A 16,825-nucleotide genomic window follows, 5' to 3' on the forward strand; every position below is an offset into this window, starting at 1 on the left:
TATGACATCACTCACTGTGTTTCTATAGTGGGGCCAACAGTTGTTTGATGTCAGTACCCCAAGGATATAGGTGTTTTGACGGCACTGAACCACTGCACTTTAAGCAGCCACTAAACAGCCCATTAGGCAGTCACCTCACAGTATTCAAGCAGTGTTTAGGGGTTGGAGCCCAGGTGATTCAATGATGCAGATTTGCAGAAACTCACAAGAAATCCAGGACTGAATTGTCGGTTTGTAGCACTGTATGGCCTGTGATGACTCTGTGGAAGACATCCCTGATTTCCTGGCTGTAACATCATCCCATTGCTACCTGATCCTTGCCATGTGATCCTCCCTCAAGGAGGGAGGATCACATGGGAAGAGACAACCTCTGGGGCTCCATCGGATGAGGCATGGTATTATTCATTTTCCCTTGAAAATAACCTTGCCATATCTGAAACCCACGTGGCTGATTGTCATTGATCTATTTATTTTCCTCTGAACATTAGGGAAAACCTTTTCACCAAACCTTTAGACCAACCTTCCAACGTTGGTCTGCCTTGCAAAACTAACGAAACCACCTTTTTCAATTCCCCCTGTCAGTCAACCAGGATACAACTTGCCATTAAAAACCTTTGAGAATATCTTTTCAAGTTCCTTGAGTCAATTGTCAACAATGGACTTCTTTTCCCAGAATTCTCAAAATACTGTGATGAGGAAGAAGGATCGAGCAATGTGGAGCAAAAGAGACTACAAGCTCATTGAGCGCTCTAGTGGTGGCCCGCTTACACCTGTGCCTGGGACATTTAGGCAGCCAGTGAAGAGAGTCAAGGTTTGCTGCTGCAGCTGCTGGCGAGAGAGAGTTGTACCTCTTAGTGAGGAATGGAAAGCAGAAAGGCTGGGACCGGCATGGTGGACTCAGTCAGAGCAGAAAGAAACGGCTGCACTAGGACATGCTGCATGAACACCAGGAGCCAGCGAAGAACTCTTGGGCATACACAGGTGAAAGAAAGCAGTGATTCACTTACCAGAACCAAGAAGAAAGCAGACTTGTCCACTGGAAGCTGCGGAAGACAAGAAAACAAAGAAACAGAGGTTGCGAGAAGGAAGCAGATGGGAACCCTTCCTTGATGAACTGCAGGAGAATCCAAGAATGCCAACAAGAGCCAGTGAGTCCACCCAGAAGCAGTATAGACAATGTGGCATATCAGTGGGCATGCTGAGTGCAAATAATTGTGAACAATGTAACTGAGAGAAAGGAAAAGAATAGACATATTGTAAAAGGGAGAATTAAATTACAAACAGCCCTCTTCAAATGTGGGAATGCATACAGTGCAAATACATGTGAAACACAGGGAGGCTACTATATCAGGAAGATACATTTTCCAACAAAATATATAAACAATTTTGTAAGCGGGCAAAGACCCTGAATGAAAAGAAGTTCTGGAAGGAGAGTATACTCGGAAATTACAAGTGTTTGAACAAGAAGACCTCACAGGAAAGCATGCCAGGCAATTTCACGTGTTTGAACAAGAATACCTGACAGGAAAGCATATCAGGCTATTTCAAATGTTTGAACAAGAATTCCTGGCAGGAAAACATACCAGCAATTTCAAGTGTGTTAACAATAAGCCCTGGCAGGAAAGTATACCAGGTGTGCCACTAAATACAGCTACCCGCCTACACACATGCTAGGTGTGACTAGTTGCACCAAGTGTTAACAAATCATGTTGGTCTATAGATCCGAACAGGAAAGAGGGATAGAGATAAACATATTTTAATAGGTACATGAGAAAACTCAACATGTTAAAAAAACAACAATGCATTTCGTTTACACAAAATATAAAAACATGGTTTGAAAATCAGCGTTTTTCCTAACCAGAAAGACAACAACTGCAAACATCATTTTTAAACAGTGTTGTGAGGTTAGTACAAGTGTGGTATTGACAATTCATATATCCTCAATGGTTGTTATTATTTGTCCTTGACTCTGTCGACACAGAGAAATGTGTTTCTGGGTTCCAGCGGATGTTGTTGGAAAGGAAAACTCTCTAGCTGATGTTAGATTTCTATGAGACGTATGCTGGACCCGTCTTCAGGACAATACTTTGTAGGGCCACAGGATAAATCTCAGGGGCACAATGATAATGCTAAAAACCAAAAACCAAAAACACAGAAAACGCGTTAGTGGTACCTTAAAAACTAGTTGAAAATCTCTATAGGTGTACACGTGCAACTGTTAGCACTAAACTTGCAATTGCTTTGTAGCTGTGTGTGGCATCGGATTTGGTGACCATGTAGACCGAATTCGATAGTAGTAACTGTGGGAACTCACAGTTAGAATGACTGAAATGGAAAAATACATTTTAGCTGTTTGTTGAACAACATTTATTTGTATTTTAATTATTAAATTATGTGCGAAAAACTGCACAAACCCTAAGTGAGCAGCTTGGGCTATTGAATTTTAATTCTTCGTGGACTATCCGTTTATTTTAGTGATAGTCCTATGATTAAGGAATTGAAAAAGGCCTACATATTGACATGCAGAGTTTTACAAACAAGCTGGCAACGATTATTACCTTCATGCCCAGGCCGAGGTGTGCCTGTTCGTTGATGTCGATCGACACGGTGTTGGCCGAAATGGTGCGTCTAATACAGAGTGTGCCGTGTGGCTATTTCTTTAAAGAGAAAAGGAAAAGCCGGTAAATGCCTTGAAGCGCTAGTGTGAGGCCTGGTGAAAGTGTGAATGTTCTGTCCTCTTAACTATTCGGGAACCAGAATGAAATGCCGGAGGATTGCAGGCTGTCACAGTGCCGAGTGCTGAGTGAAACACTGGAAGATAGAGAATGGGTGAGGCCATATTTGAATGCTTGAGAACTAGACCGTGAGTGTACTACCAGAGTGGATTATATTGGACGCCATCTTGGATGAACAAAAGGCGGATGCTGACGGAACTGAAGTAGTTATGTGCCTGGATCCCTCTATGAGGGTGGACTGCATAATTTATTTTTAGCAGACTAGGCGATATGGTAAATGTTGAAATGGTCACACTGACACAAAATAGTTGGTTACATGTGTGGATGGTGCCTGTGTCCAGACAAAAGAGGTGAATCATTTGTGAAGGAATAGACTCCATTCTATCCCGATGTTTAAACCAGCTTGGACTGTATTCAATTGATAAATCCATTTTTGCTCAAGCTGTCTTAATTTTCGGTCTCTACCTCCCCCGCGGGGATGTGGTGGTACTGTTTGAAGTATAACCCACTGGATGTCTTTGACAGTATGTTTGGCTTTGACAAAATGAGCCACTAGTGGTTTTTCAGGCACTGCGTTTTTTACACATGAACGATGTTCGCAGATCCTTTATTTTATAGGTCTCTTAGTTTTGCCAATGTATATAAGCCCGCAAGGGCTTGTGATGGCATAAATGGCCCACTGTGTGTTACAATTTGTAAACTTCTTGAGATACCAGGTGAAACCATTTAAATTGACAGATTTTAAATTGTCAGTTAGTTCACATACCGAGCAGTTGCTGCATTTAAAATGCCCAGCTACTGGTGGTAAATTCCATAATGTTGTTTGTGATGTAGTTGAAGGTGTCTTTGCAACCTTGTATGTATGTACTAGTTTATCACGTAAATTGGGCATACGTTTGAAGGCAAAACGTGGTTTCTGTACAAAGAACTCTTCAGTTTGTATTAGAGACCAATTTTTCAAGATGCAACGGCGCAAGTCGTTGCTAATTGGCGAGAAAGTGGACACGCAAGTGATCTTGTCCTCTTGTGCCCTATCTTGTTTTTCTAAACAACGGGATCTGTCGGTGTTCCGTGCCCTTTTCATAGACCGTCTAATGATATGTGGAGGGTATCCTCGTTCTTTTAATCTAAGAGACAGATCTTGACTATGGCTGTCAACGTCTTCTTTAGTCGAGCAGTTGCGCCTAATTCGTAGGAATTGGCCAAAAGGGAGATTTTTCCGCAGAGATTGCGGGTGAAAGACAGCAAGGTGTTTTTTTCTGTGGGCTTCTTGTATAGAGTGGTGTTCAAGGTACCCAAGGTTGTTTTATAAATTTCTAGATCTAGAAACGCTATTTTCTGATCATTGTGATTCATGGTGAAATTTATACATGGGTCTTGTTGGTTTAACCATTCTAGAAAATTAGTCAGAGATGTTGAATCCCCGTGCCAAAGTAAAAACACATCATCTATATAGCGATGCCACACAATGATTTCTGTTTTAAAGGGATTGTTGGCGTGATGGACTGATTTTTGTTCTAAGTCATCCATGTATAGGTTGGCTAGATCAGGTGCAAAAGTGGCCCCCATGCTTGTTCCATGTAGCTGTTGAAAAAATGTATTGTCTACCATGAAAAAGTTGTTGACCAAAGCTATCTTTATGCATTCACATATAAAGTCAGATGGAACTGACAAATCCGCTCTTTTTTCGAGATATGTGTGTATGATCTTAATGCATTCTAACTGGGGGATGCTGGTGTATAAAGATTCTACATCCAGAGTGACCAAGATGTCGTCAGGGGAGGTCACAAGGTTGTTGACAATTTTTATCATATGGGTAGTGTCTTGAACATATGACTTCATTTTGAGCACAAAGGATCCAAGGAAGGAATCTGTGTAAATGGACAGTGGTTCTAGCAAAGAACCAATGGCAGCCACAATGGGCGACCTGGTGGATCAAGGGCATTTTTATGGATTTTCGGGAGGCAATATAGAGCTGGAATGATGGGGTGGCTAGTGGTGAGGAATGACTTTTCCTCATCGTCAATCCACCCTTCGTTGAATGCATGTGACAGAAGACTGCTGATCTCGTCTTGTATGCTGTCAGTTGGATTGCCTTTGAGTTGTTTGTAGAACTTTTTGTTCGCCAGTTGTCTCCTAACTTCATTTTCGTACTTTTGAGTGTCCCATAAGACCACACCTCCACCCTTATCCGCTGGTTTAATTACGAACAGATTGTTGTTTTCCAAATTGGTAAGGGCTAGTTGTTCTTTTTTCGAGAGGTTGCTTATACATCTGTTTTTCGTTTTTATAAGGGTTTTCATTTCTCGAAGCACTTTATTTTCAAAACTAATGATTTCGGGTGAAACCATTGATGCCAGCGGTATAAAGGAGGAGGGAGGTTTTAATCCTGTTGCACTGGATGTTGTTCTAACGTCAAGGGGTTTGTCTCGAAAAAAATATTGTAATCTTATGATGCGGAAAAAATTTCGCATTTCGATTTCAGTTTGAAACAGATTGGCAGTTCTATAGAGGATGGTACGCATAATGTAAGAGAGAGGAGAGGTCGAAATGTCGTAAGACATGTCATAAGACAGAGGAGAGGGACCAGGGTCAGGTCTGAGAATACTATAAACCTATGTCTAGTGGTCGTTTGAGATAAGATATTGGATGGCATTCCTTCTGAATAGTGGGTACGGCTGATCTGCTCTTACATTGTTAGGTAATAGGTTCCAGGTTTTGGCCGCCTTCACAGGGAAACTATTCCCACCGACCGTGGTTAGTTTAAATCTAGGTACTACCAGACAGTTAGTATTAGTAGCTCTCATTGGTCTGATGGAGGTTTTTTTGTATTCTGTTCGTGAGGTAGCTTGGGGCAGCATTGTTAAGAGCTTTGTGTGTCAAGGAGATCATTTTTAATTGAATTTTGTGGTTTGTAGATAGCCATTTGTGTTGACGTCTAATGACAAAAATTGTCAACAACCTTGTGACCTCCCCTGACGACATCTTGGTCACTCTGGATGTAGAATCTCTATACACCAGCATCCCCCAGTTAGAATGCATTAAGATCATACACACATATCTCGAAAAAAGAGCGGATTTGTCAGTTCCATCTGACTTTATATGTGAATGCATAAAGATAGCTTTGGTCAACAACTTTTTCATGGTAGACAATACATTTTTTCAACAGCTACATGGAACAAGCATGGGGGCCACTTTTGCACCCGATCTAGCCAACTTATACATGGATGACTTAGAACAAAAATCAGTCCATCACGCCAACAATCCCTTTAAAACAGAAATCATCGCGTGGCATCGCTATATAGATGATGTGTTTTTACTTTGGCACGAGGATTCAACATCTCTGACCAATTTTCTAGAATGGTTAAACCAACAAGACCCATGTATAAATTTCACCATGAATGACAATGATCAGAAAATAGCGTTTCTAGATCTAGAAATTTATAAAACAACCTTGGGTACCTTGAACATCACTCTATACAAGAAGCCCACAGAAAAAAACACCTTGCTGTCTTTCAAAAGTTTCCACCCGCAATCTCCGCGGGAAAATCTCCCTTTTGGCCAATTCCTACGAATTAGGCGCAACTGCTCGACTAAAGAAGACTTTGACAGCCATAGTCAAAATCTGTCTCTTAGATTAAAAGAACGAGGATACCCTCCACATATCATTAGACGGTCTATGAAAAGGGCACGGAACACCGACAGATCCCGTTGTTTAGAAAAACAAGATAGGGCACAAGAGGACAAGATCACTTGCGTGTCCACTTTCTCGCCAATTAGCAACGACTTGCGCCGTTGCATCTTGAAAAATTGGTCTCTAATACAAACTGAAGAGTTCTTTGTACAGAAACCACGTTTTGCCTTCAAACGTATGCCCAATTTACGTGATAAACTAGTACATACATACAAGGTTGCAAAGACACCTTCAACTACATCACAAACAACATTATGGAATTTACCGCCAGTAGCTGGGCATTTTAAATGTGGCAACTGCTCAGTATGCGAACTAATTGACAATTTAAAATCTGTCAATTTAAATGGTTTCACCTGGTATCTCAAGAGGTTTACGAATTGTAACACACCGTGGGCCATTTATGCCATCACGTGCCCTTGCGGGCTTATATACATTGGCAAAACTAAGAGACCTATAAAACAAAGGATCTGCGAACATTGTTCATGTGTAAAAAACACAGTGCCTGAAAAACCACTAGTGGCTCATTTTGTCAAAGCCAAACATACTGTCAAAGACATCCAGTGGGTTATACTTCAAACAGTACCACCACAGCCCCGCGGGGGAGATAGAGACCGAAAATTAAGACAGCTTGAGCAAAAATGGATTTATCAATTGAATACAGTCCAAGCTGGCTTAAACATCGGGATAGAATGGAGTCTATTCCTTCACAAATGATTCACCTCTTTTGTCTGGACACAGGCGCCATCCACACATGTAACCAACTATTTTGTGTCAGTGTGACCATTTCAACATTTACCATATCGCCTAGTCCGCTAAAAATAAATTATGCAGTCCACCCTCATAGAGGGATCCAGGCACATGACTACTTCAGTTCCAAGATGGCGTCCAATATAATCCACTCTGGTAGTACACTCACGGTCTAGTTCTCAAGCATTCAAATATGGCCTCACCCAATCTGTATCTTCCAGTGTTTCACTCAGCACTCGGCACTGTGACAGCCTGCAATCCTCCGGCATTTCATTCTGGTTTCCGAATAGGTAAGAGGACAGAACATTCACACTTTCACCAGGCCTCACACTAGCGCTTCAAGGCATTTACCGGCTTTTCCTTTTCTCTTTAAAGAAATAGCCACACGGCGCACTCTGTTTTAGCCGCGCCATTTCGGCCAACACCGTGTCGATCGACATCAACGAACAGGCACACCTCGGCCTGGGCATGAAGGTAATAATCGTTACCAGCTTGTTTGTAAAACTCTGCATGTCAATATGTAGGCCTTTTTCAATTCCTTAATCATAGGACTATCACTAAAATAAACGGATAGTCCACGAAGAATTAAAATTCAATAGCCCAAGCTGCTCACTTAGGGTTTGTGCAGTTTTTCGCACATAATTTAATAATTAAAATAAAAATAAATGTTGTTCAACAAACAGCTAAAATGTATTTTTCCATTTCAGTCATTCTAACTGTGAGTTCCCACAGTTACTACTATCGAATTCGGTCTACATGGTCACCAAATCCGATGCCACACACAGCTACAAAGCAATTGCAAGGTTAGTGCTAACAGTTGCACGTGTACACCTATAGACATTTTCAACTAGTTTTTAAGGTACCACTAACACGTTTTCTGTGTTTTTGGTTTTTAGCATTATCATTGTGCCCCTGAGATTTATCCTGTGGCCCTATAAAGTATTGTCCTGAAGACGGGTCCAGCATACGTCTCATAGAAATCTAACATCAGCTAGAGAGTTTTCCTTTCCAACAACATCCGCTGGAACCCAGAAACACATTTCTCTGTGTCGACAGAGTCAAGGACAAATAATAACAACCATTGAGGATATATGAATTGTCAATACCACACTTGTACTAACCTCACAACACTGTTTAAAAATGATGTTTGCAGTTGTTGTCTTTCTGGTTAGGAAAAACGCTGATTTTCAAACCATGTTTTTGTGTTTTGTGTAAACGAAATGCATTGTTGTTTTTTTAACATGTCGAGTTTTCTCATGTACTGATTAAAATATGTTTATCTCTATCCCTCTTTGCTGTTCAGATCTATAGACCAGCATGATTTGTTACCACTTGGCGCAACTAGTTACACCTAGCATGTGTGTAGGCGGGTAGCTGTATTTAGTGGCACGCCAGTTCATATACATTTGCATTTTGTCCTCAGCCACGCAGCCCCCTAAAAAAGAGGACTTTTCTAGCTCGAAACGCTTGATTTACCAGGAAAGTATACCAGGCAATTCCAAGTGTTTGAACAAGAAGACCTGACAGGAAAGCATACCAGGCTATTTCAAATGTGTGAACAAGAAGTCCTGGCAGGAAAGCATACCAGCAATTGCAAGTGTGTGAGCAATAAGCCCTGGCAGGAAAGTATACCAGGCAATTTTAAGTGTGTGAACAAGATGCCCTGACAGGAAAGTATGCCAGGCAATTTCAAGTGTGTAAACAAGAAGCTCTGGCAATAAACAATACCAGGCAATTTCAAGTGTGTGACCCAGAATTCCTGGCAGGAGAGTGCTCCAGGCAATTAAAGGATTGTCTTGATTAATATCCAAACAAGTCCTGAGAACGAGAATCAGGACTGGGAATAGGAATTGTGTTAATCAAGAGAGAAGGAGCAACATAATCTGGCATAAAGATCGATCAAACGTTCCAAAAGAAACTAAAACTATAAAGCCACACAGTTTTGTGTGTGCAAGTGTTGTTGTTGACCAAGAGAGGCGTAAAGAACTGTTGAATATAAAACCTTAAGGAGTAAAGAAGAATTCAGAGGAAGGGAACGGCCCTCTGGTGCAAGGACCTTTATACTTGAAGAACTTTTTGTTGGAACCATTTTTCTTTTTGAACACTTTTCTAAATCATCCAAGGGTAAAGACATTTCCCTCTTCACCCTAGAGTTAAGTTTATAGCATGAGGGTCAGAATAGAACTTTCGGCATGGGAAGGTTTTCTTGATTGTACAGTCGGACGCAGACAGATCCTTAGTTTTGGTTTAGGTAAGGAAATTCCTCTTACAGCGGGGCAAAAGAGGCATTTTCCCAACCCCTTTTATTTTCCATTAAAGTCTTTAACCAAAATCATAGCTAACTTGTGTCCGAGTTTCATTCATGACGCCTTACAGGCCCCTGATCTTCTAACCATTCTCCATTAAACCTATTCACCTTGTTACATTCTAACAAAGTATGGCAGACAATGCTAGATATGCACTGTCCCATAATCTACTCCACTAAAATTATGCAGGAATGGTCTGCCGAGGCACGAAAAGGTGATTTCCATTAAAAGAGAATGGGCATGCTCTGGAACTACTAGGACTCATCTTCCTTGGCTCACTTTGTCACAATTGCCTTTAAGCCGTGATGACATTTCTGGACTACTCAGATTTGTGTCACTAGGATTCCAACCGGAATGCAAATTAACTCTTTCTCTAAATCTGTGTAGAAATCCTGCTCCAACCCTACCACTGAGTGCAGCTAAAGCACGCGTTTAACAAACTAAGGTATTCAAAACTGGATACCACGGTATGTGACTGCCAACAACACAAACAGCGGTGGCTTTGGAATTTTGTCAAGTTATTCTGTGTATGGTGCTTTCCTTTCAAAATGTCATTAGGTCCATTAGTACCCTGGAAGAGAACAGTGGGCAATCTGGAAGCTCGGAACACACACTGTATTCTCTGGTATAAGCCCGCCTTCCGAGCAGCCTCAATGCTTATGGTCAGCATCCCCTTCCCTTCCTCACTCCTCCTTTCCTACACTGCCCTTCCCTCACCTCTTAGCACCCATGTAGATTCTGCATCGGTGCTAAGGACGTTTACATTAAAAAAAGGAAAACGTACCTTACCCGTGCAGTGCGCTGCTGCAGAGTCCTTCAGAACTCTGTATCCTTGTTGATGACGTTGTGGTCATTAACATAGAAAACAGACTTCAGGTGGACCGTGCAGCAACACAACGCAAGGCAAAGGTAATATTTCTTTTTTTTGTTTTACTTTAAACACTCTTAGCACCCGCGTACAAACTACATGTGTGCTAATGGCAATAATCACAGAGGTCCACCCACCACCTCGCTGTATATTGCCTCAGTAACTGTGGATTGAGACTGACCAGAACTAAGATCATTGAGGTCTCACCTTTGTGCTAAAATTCAGGTGGAGGTGGTGCTCCCAGTTAAAAACTAAATATGTTAATTGTATTCGGGACATACTTCAAATGTACGTTTCAGATCATATCAGTCATGCACTGATCTCTTCTGACACATTTTCTGTTTGGTTTCTGAGGTTGATAGAAAGGTTTGGGGTGGCTACTGGGAAAGATTATAATGGCAATTTTTAATCTGATGCACGACAGCACCGTAGAAAGGGGGTTGCTTGGCTCCATTAAGGCACCTAATTAACTTATAAGGGACTACTTCTCATTTTTAAAGACTGGGTATTGGTACTTTAGTTACTTTAAATCTATATGTTTATTGCTTAGTGTCTGACATCCATTTTTTATTGTTCCAGAGTTCGATTGTTCAATGAAGTATTTATACTGAAATATTTGTCAAGAACTGTACACTGAATTTTGATGCATTACCCTGATGATTTCTCTAGTGCAAAGACCAAAGAAATTATCGGGCCGCTCTCTTTCGCAAGTCCTTTTTATGCTGCTGGCTGGGCAGAATCTCAAGACCCCTCATCACATGTTGTCTTATGTCTGGAACATGTTTGTCAAGAAAACGTGGTTGCAAAAAGGTGAAATAAAAGCCTTTTAAATAATCACAGGATTCAAAATAGTTAAAATTAGCACAATGAGCTGCAATGCCACGGCAAGGTTTTTAACCATACATGTAAAAGTTATAGGATAGCATTTAATCTGTGCGAAGATTGTATTTAATTTGTCCATGAAATCTTGTTTGCATAATTTGATGACATTCATTTCAGGAATCCATTTAGGAAAACGTTCTAGCAAAACACTAAAAACTGTATTAACTGTTACAGGTGCAGAGCTAGTTCTAGTTTTCTGTGTTAAGGGCAGCCCATTATGTACAACCAAATGCATTGGCAGGCTTCCTCTGCCATTGCATTGACGTAGGGTGGTGGGTGGGTGTCCTACAGATGCAAGCCTTTTGGAACCTTTCACCATAGCACTCAACTACCCCAAATGCCGTACTTATGGAACTATTTCTGAGGCATGAGCAAATTAGTTTGAATAGAGTTCAAGCTTTAATCTATATAAAGGCAAATGATTTGAGATTCAGCGTGATTTTGGGAAGACATTTGGAGTGACAGAAGCCTGGGTTTAGCACTCAGGATGGGTGTAGGGAAGGTTTTCATTTACGAATAGGGCTATATCAGTATTATACTAGGTTAGATTGGGGTTCTAGAGTAGATTTAGGATTAGCTGGAGGGGGCGTAGGGAGGAAAGAGGGAGACCGAGGAAGAGGCTGTAGCAGTAGTTCAGCCTAGAGAGGAACAGAGCTCTGGAGACAGTGAGCTTCTGGGGGAAGGTGAGGAAAGGGTGAATGCCTCTAAGGAGGTGAAGCTGGAAGTGGGCCTTCTTGGTAAGGTCCATGATGTGAGGGGTGAAGGAGAGAGTGGAGTCAAAGATGACCCTGAGGTTTTTGGCCTCACAGGATGGTGGGGGTAGATGGCCTAGAGAGGGTGGCCATAGGGTAGAAGAGGAGAAGAGGTCACGCGTGTCCCAATGAGGAGGATCTCCCTCTTACTGGCATTAAGACAGAGATCTTTAGCTGCACACGTGCCTGAATGGCAGACAAACAAACAGGGATGAGAGAGGAGGAAGAGGAGGTAATAGGAGGAAGTTTGAAGGAAAGCTGTGTCATTAGCATTGGAAATGAGAAGAGAAGGAGGAGATCAGGTGAGCAAGAGGGGTGAGAGAGATATTGAAGAGCCACAGTGATATGATAGAGCCCTGGGGGCCACCACAGGTGAGGGATGTGGTGGTGGAGGAGACAGGGCCCAGTTGCAGCTAGGAAGGGGCGGTTAGTGAGGAAAGATGTCAGCCAATCCAGTGCCCGGTCAGTGATGCAGAGGGTATAACGGAGTCATTTTATGAGGATAGAATGGGTGACCATGTCAAAGGCAGAGGAGAGATCAAGGAGAATGAGAACAGTGGGAGGGTTAGAGTCGAAATTTGTGGGGGAATAGAGACAAGGGTGGCATGGGTGTGGAGATGGGGGAGGAGGAGAGTTAGAACAAGATGTCCTGTGTTTTTTATGTAGATTGGGAGGCCAAAGTGGTGCAAGGAGCCTGTGAAGGGAGGAGAGAGGTGGAGAATGCAGCTGGATTGGCAAGTACCTTGCAGATTTTGAAAGGTTTGTCCGTGTTGTAAGTTGTTCCAGAGATGCAGGCTTGGATGTGGGCCCACTTCTTTAAGTGGATCGAGAAATGATATTGCCTTTGGAGTAGGTTACAGGCCAGTTTGACAGAGGGTAAACCCCAGGTCTTCCACTTCCATTCAGCAACTCTGCATTTGCATTTCAGGGATGCTGGATTAGAGTCATACCAGCTTTGTTCTTGGAGGCACGTTTCAGGTGGATCCTAGGCGGATCCTCATGACAGGGGCAACGATGTCATAGGGATGTCACAAGCGATAACGGCATCCAGAGTTTGTCCGACTGAGTTGGTCAGACCAAAAGGAAGAATAGTAAGAGAGAGGGAGTCACTTAGGTCACAGAACTGTGAAGTGGCTGTTTCAGGAGAATCGAGGTGGATGTTGAAGTCACCAAGGAGGAGGAATTTGGAAGTAAAGGTCAAGAGGCAGGAGCTGAAGTTGGCCCATTCAGAGAGGAAGAGAGGGCTAGGGCCAAGGCACCTGTAGATGGTAGCGAAGGTGAGTGAGAGAGTAGGTTGTGTCCCTAGTTTACAGACAAGGCATTCGAAAGAGGAGTAGGATTGAATGGGTATGATAGAGACAGGTACCCACTCAGGAGAAATCAGGGCCACTCCACCACCAGACCGGCTGTGCCAGGATTTGGAGAGAATTTTGTAGCCCAAAGGGAGGAGAGTGTCAAGAGCAGTGACAGAGCTGTAATTGAACCACATCCTGGAAAGGGCGAGGGCGTCAAGGTCAAAGTCTCGAGAAAGAGGCAGATGTCAGAGGAGTGTTTGATGGAAGATTGAGCATTCAAAGTAGCTAAGTGAAGATGATTCCCATCTTTGATAGTTTTCTGAGGAGGAGTACAGGGGCATGGTACTCTCTCATCAGTGGTGGTGAAGAGGTTAGCAAGGAGGGAGGAAGAGTACCAGGAGAAAAGGGGAAATTGATAAGGGAGGACAGGCACTGGTCAAGAATGAGAAGTGTAGGTTGTGTACCTTGGGCTATGACCGTGCCATTGTGATAGACATTAATGATGCAGCTTGAGTATGAGAGGTATGGCAAGACTTCTTCCCATCTAGTGCCACCATTAATCGGTGAAGAGGAAAATGAGGAGAGAGGGGAGACCAAGTGGGGGGTCCATAAGTCAGGAGCGGGAACAGAAAGAGGATGTCAGTAATAAACTGGCCAGAGATAGCTTTGACATAGGTGTCTGCAATAGGCAGGCCTAGTTTGGAGCCCAACAGAGCTCTTTTAGGCTTTGTTCTTCCAGACTTCGTGAGGGAGATGGGATAGGTGACAGAGTAGCAGTTAGAGTAGATAGGGGAAATAGAGAGTGCAATGTGAGTGGTGGGAGAAGGAAGAGGAAGAGAGACAGGAGGAGGAGCTGCACAGTGCACAAATGAACTCACCAGGCAAATTAGTAGCCATGCAGGCAGAAATGTAGGTGGGGCTTTTTTCAAGATATGCATAAGGTACGTGATTTGTGTAATGGCCTGGTGAGTGCTATGATGCAACACAATACAAAACCAAAGTTTAAATGCACAGGAAGATGCTGCTTTCAATCAAAACACTTAAATGCCCAGATTTAAAAGCACAGCAAGATGTAACTTGCAAGCGCAACACTAAATAGGTCAGATTTAAAAACACAGCAAGATGCAACTTTCAAGCAAAGTACTGACAATACCCAGATTTAAAAGCACATAAAGATGCAACTTTCCTAGCAAAGCACTAAAATGCCCAGATTTAAAAGCACAGCAAGATGCAACTTTGAAGCAAAGTGCTGACAATGCCCAGATTCAAAAGCACATAAAGATGCAACTTTCCTAGCAAAGCACTAAAATGCCCAGATTTAAAAGCACAGCACGATGCAACTTTTAAGCAAAGTACTGAAAATACTGAGATATAAAAGCACAGCAAGATGCAACATTTAAGCAGAACACTAAAATGCCCAGATTTAAAAGCACACCAAGATGCAACTTTCAAGCGAAACACTAAAATGCCCAGATTTAAAAGCACAGCAAGATGCAATTTTCAAGCAAAACACTAAAATGCCCAGATTTAAAAACACAGCAAGTTGCAACTTTCAATCAAAGTACTGAAACCACCCAGATTTAAAAGCACAGCAAGATGCAAATTTGAAGTGAAATACTAAGATGCCGTGAGTTAAAAGCACAGCAAGATGCAACTTTCAAGCAAATTACTGAAAATGCCCAGATTTAAAAGCACATCAAGATGCAATTTTCAAGCAAATCACAAAAAAATGCCCAGATTTAAAAGCACAGCAAGATGCGACTTTCAAGCAAAACACTAAAATGCCCAGATTTAAAAGCACAGTAGGAGCAAATTTTAAGCGAAATACTAAGATGCCCAGAGTTAAAAGCACTGCAAGATGCAACTTTCAAGCAAAGTACTGAAAATGCCCAGATTTAAAAGCACAACAAGATGCAACTTTCAAGCAAAACACTGTAATCCCCAGATTTAAACGCACACCAAGATGCAACTTTCAAGCCAAAAACTAAAATGCCCTGATTTAAAAACACAGCAAGATGCAACTTTCCATCAAAGTACTGAAAATGCCCAGATTTAAAAGCACAGCAAGATGCAACTTTCAAGCAAAACACTGTAATCCCCAGATTTAAACGCACACCAAGATGCAACTTTCAAGCCAAAAACTAAAATGCCCTGATTTAAAAACACAGCAAGATGCAACTTTCCATCAAAGTACTGAAAATGCCCAGATTTAAAAGCACAGCAAGATGCAACTTTCAAGCAAAACACTGTAATCCCAAGATTTAAACGCACACCAAGAAGCAAATGTCAAGCCAAAAACTAAAATGCCCTGATTTAAAAACACAGCAAGATGCAACTTTCCATCAAAGTACTGAAAATGCCCAGATTTAAAAGCCCAGCAAGATGCAGTGTTCAAGCAAAACACTAAAATGCCCAGATTTAAATTAAAAACACAGCAAGGTGCAACTTTCAATCAAAGTAATGAAAGTGCCCAGATTTAAAAGCACAGCAAGATGCAACTTTCAAGCAAAGCACTAAAACTGCAGCAGAGAGCAGTTAGATGATCAGAGTGGGTTATAACGAGGCAAGTTCCCAACAGCATACTAACAGTGCAGGCAAAGATTGCAGTTCAAGGTAGGGATTACCAAAAACATAGAAATGGCAGCAAAGGGCAGGCGGGTTACAGAATGCATAGTATGATTTACCCCGTAGAAGCAGGGAGGTGCAACAGTTAGCAAGGCAAATGGGCAACTCATAACACTCTTACATTTGGATGTCAAGTACACGTTGGTAAAACAGTAACAAGGGGGGGGAATGATGGCACAAGTCTATGAAGGCATATAGCTGGTTATGAGACAGTGGGAGAGGATCGGCAACCAAAATGTGCAGGACTGTGTGGTGTCATGGGAGCGTAGCGCAATGCTGGTAAGGTAGTAGTGTATCCATGAATGAGGTGTGATGTCCCATGAGGTGATGGAGGTACAGGTTGGAAGGCCTAGGTGATGGGAGGCCCATGAAGCCCTCTCCGGCCCACACGGCGCCAGACAGGGTAGACCGTGGGCCTTAGGAAGAGGGCCTTGAGAAGAGGGGGGTGGCTACTGCCTGCTGGCTCCCCATGTTGGTCAAAGTAGAGTGAAGCGACCAATCAGGTGGTGGACTGTTATGCTTGAACTAAAATGGCGCCGGTGCGCAATGCATTCTGGGAGCGCTCGGAGCCATGATGGATATTTACTTCATGCCGCAGTGAAAACCTGTACACATTTTGCTGAGTGTTAGATTCATGGTGCTGAGAAAAACATGCTTTCCAAACCTGGTATGTAGTCAAGGACATTTCTGCTGGGAAAGCTAACTTTGTTATGGTTTGTTATTGTTCTCCGCGGAGCGTGTTTTTAGAGAAGGGAGGCACTCTGCTCCGTGAGGGTAGCTCTCGATTGACCCAGCTGGCAACCGACGGCTACTCATCAACTGCGCAAGTGCAATTTCCAGAAGGTGCGAGAATTGAATCCCCTTTGTGGAGTGTGTATATATGCGGAAACCCGGAGGTGGTCAGGTGAGACTTCAGCCGGA

This window comes from Ambystoma mexicanum, chromosome 10 (genome assembly GCF_040938575.1).
Source record: "Ambystoma mexicanum isolate Mex_15411 chromosome 10, UKY_AmexF1_1, whole genome shotgun sequence".
Lineage (NCBI taxonomy): Eukaryota > Metazoa > Chordata > Amphibia > Caudata > Ambystomatidae > Ambystoma > Ambystoma mexicanum.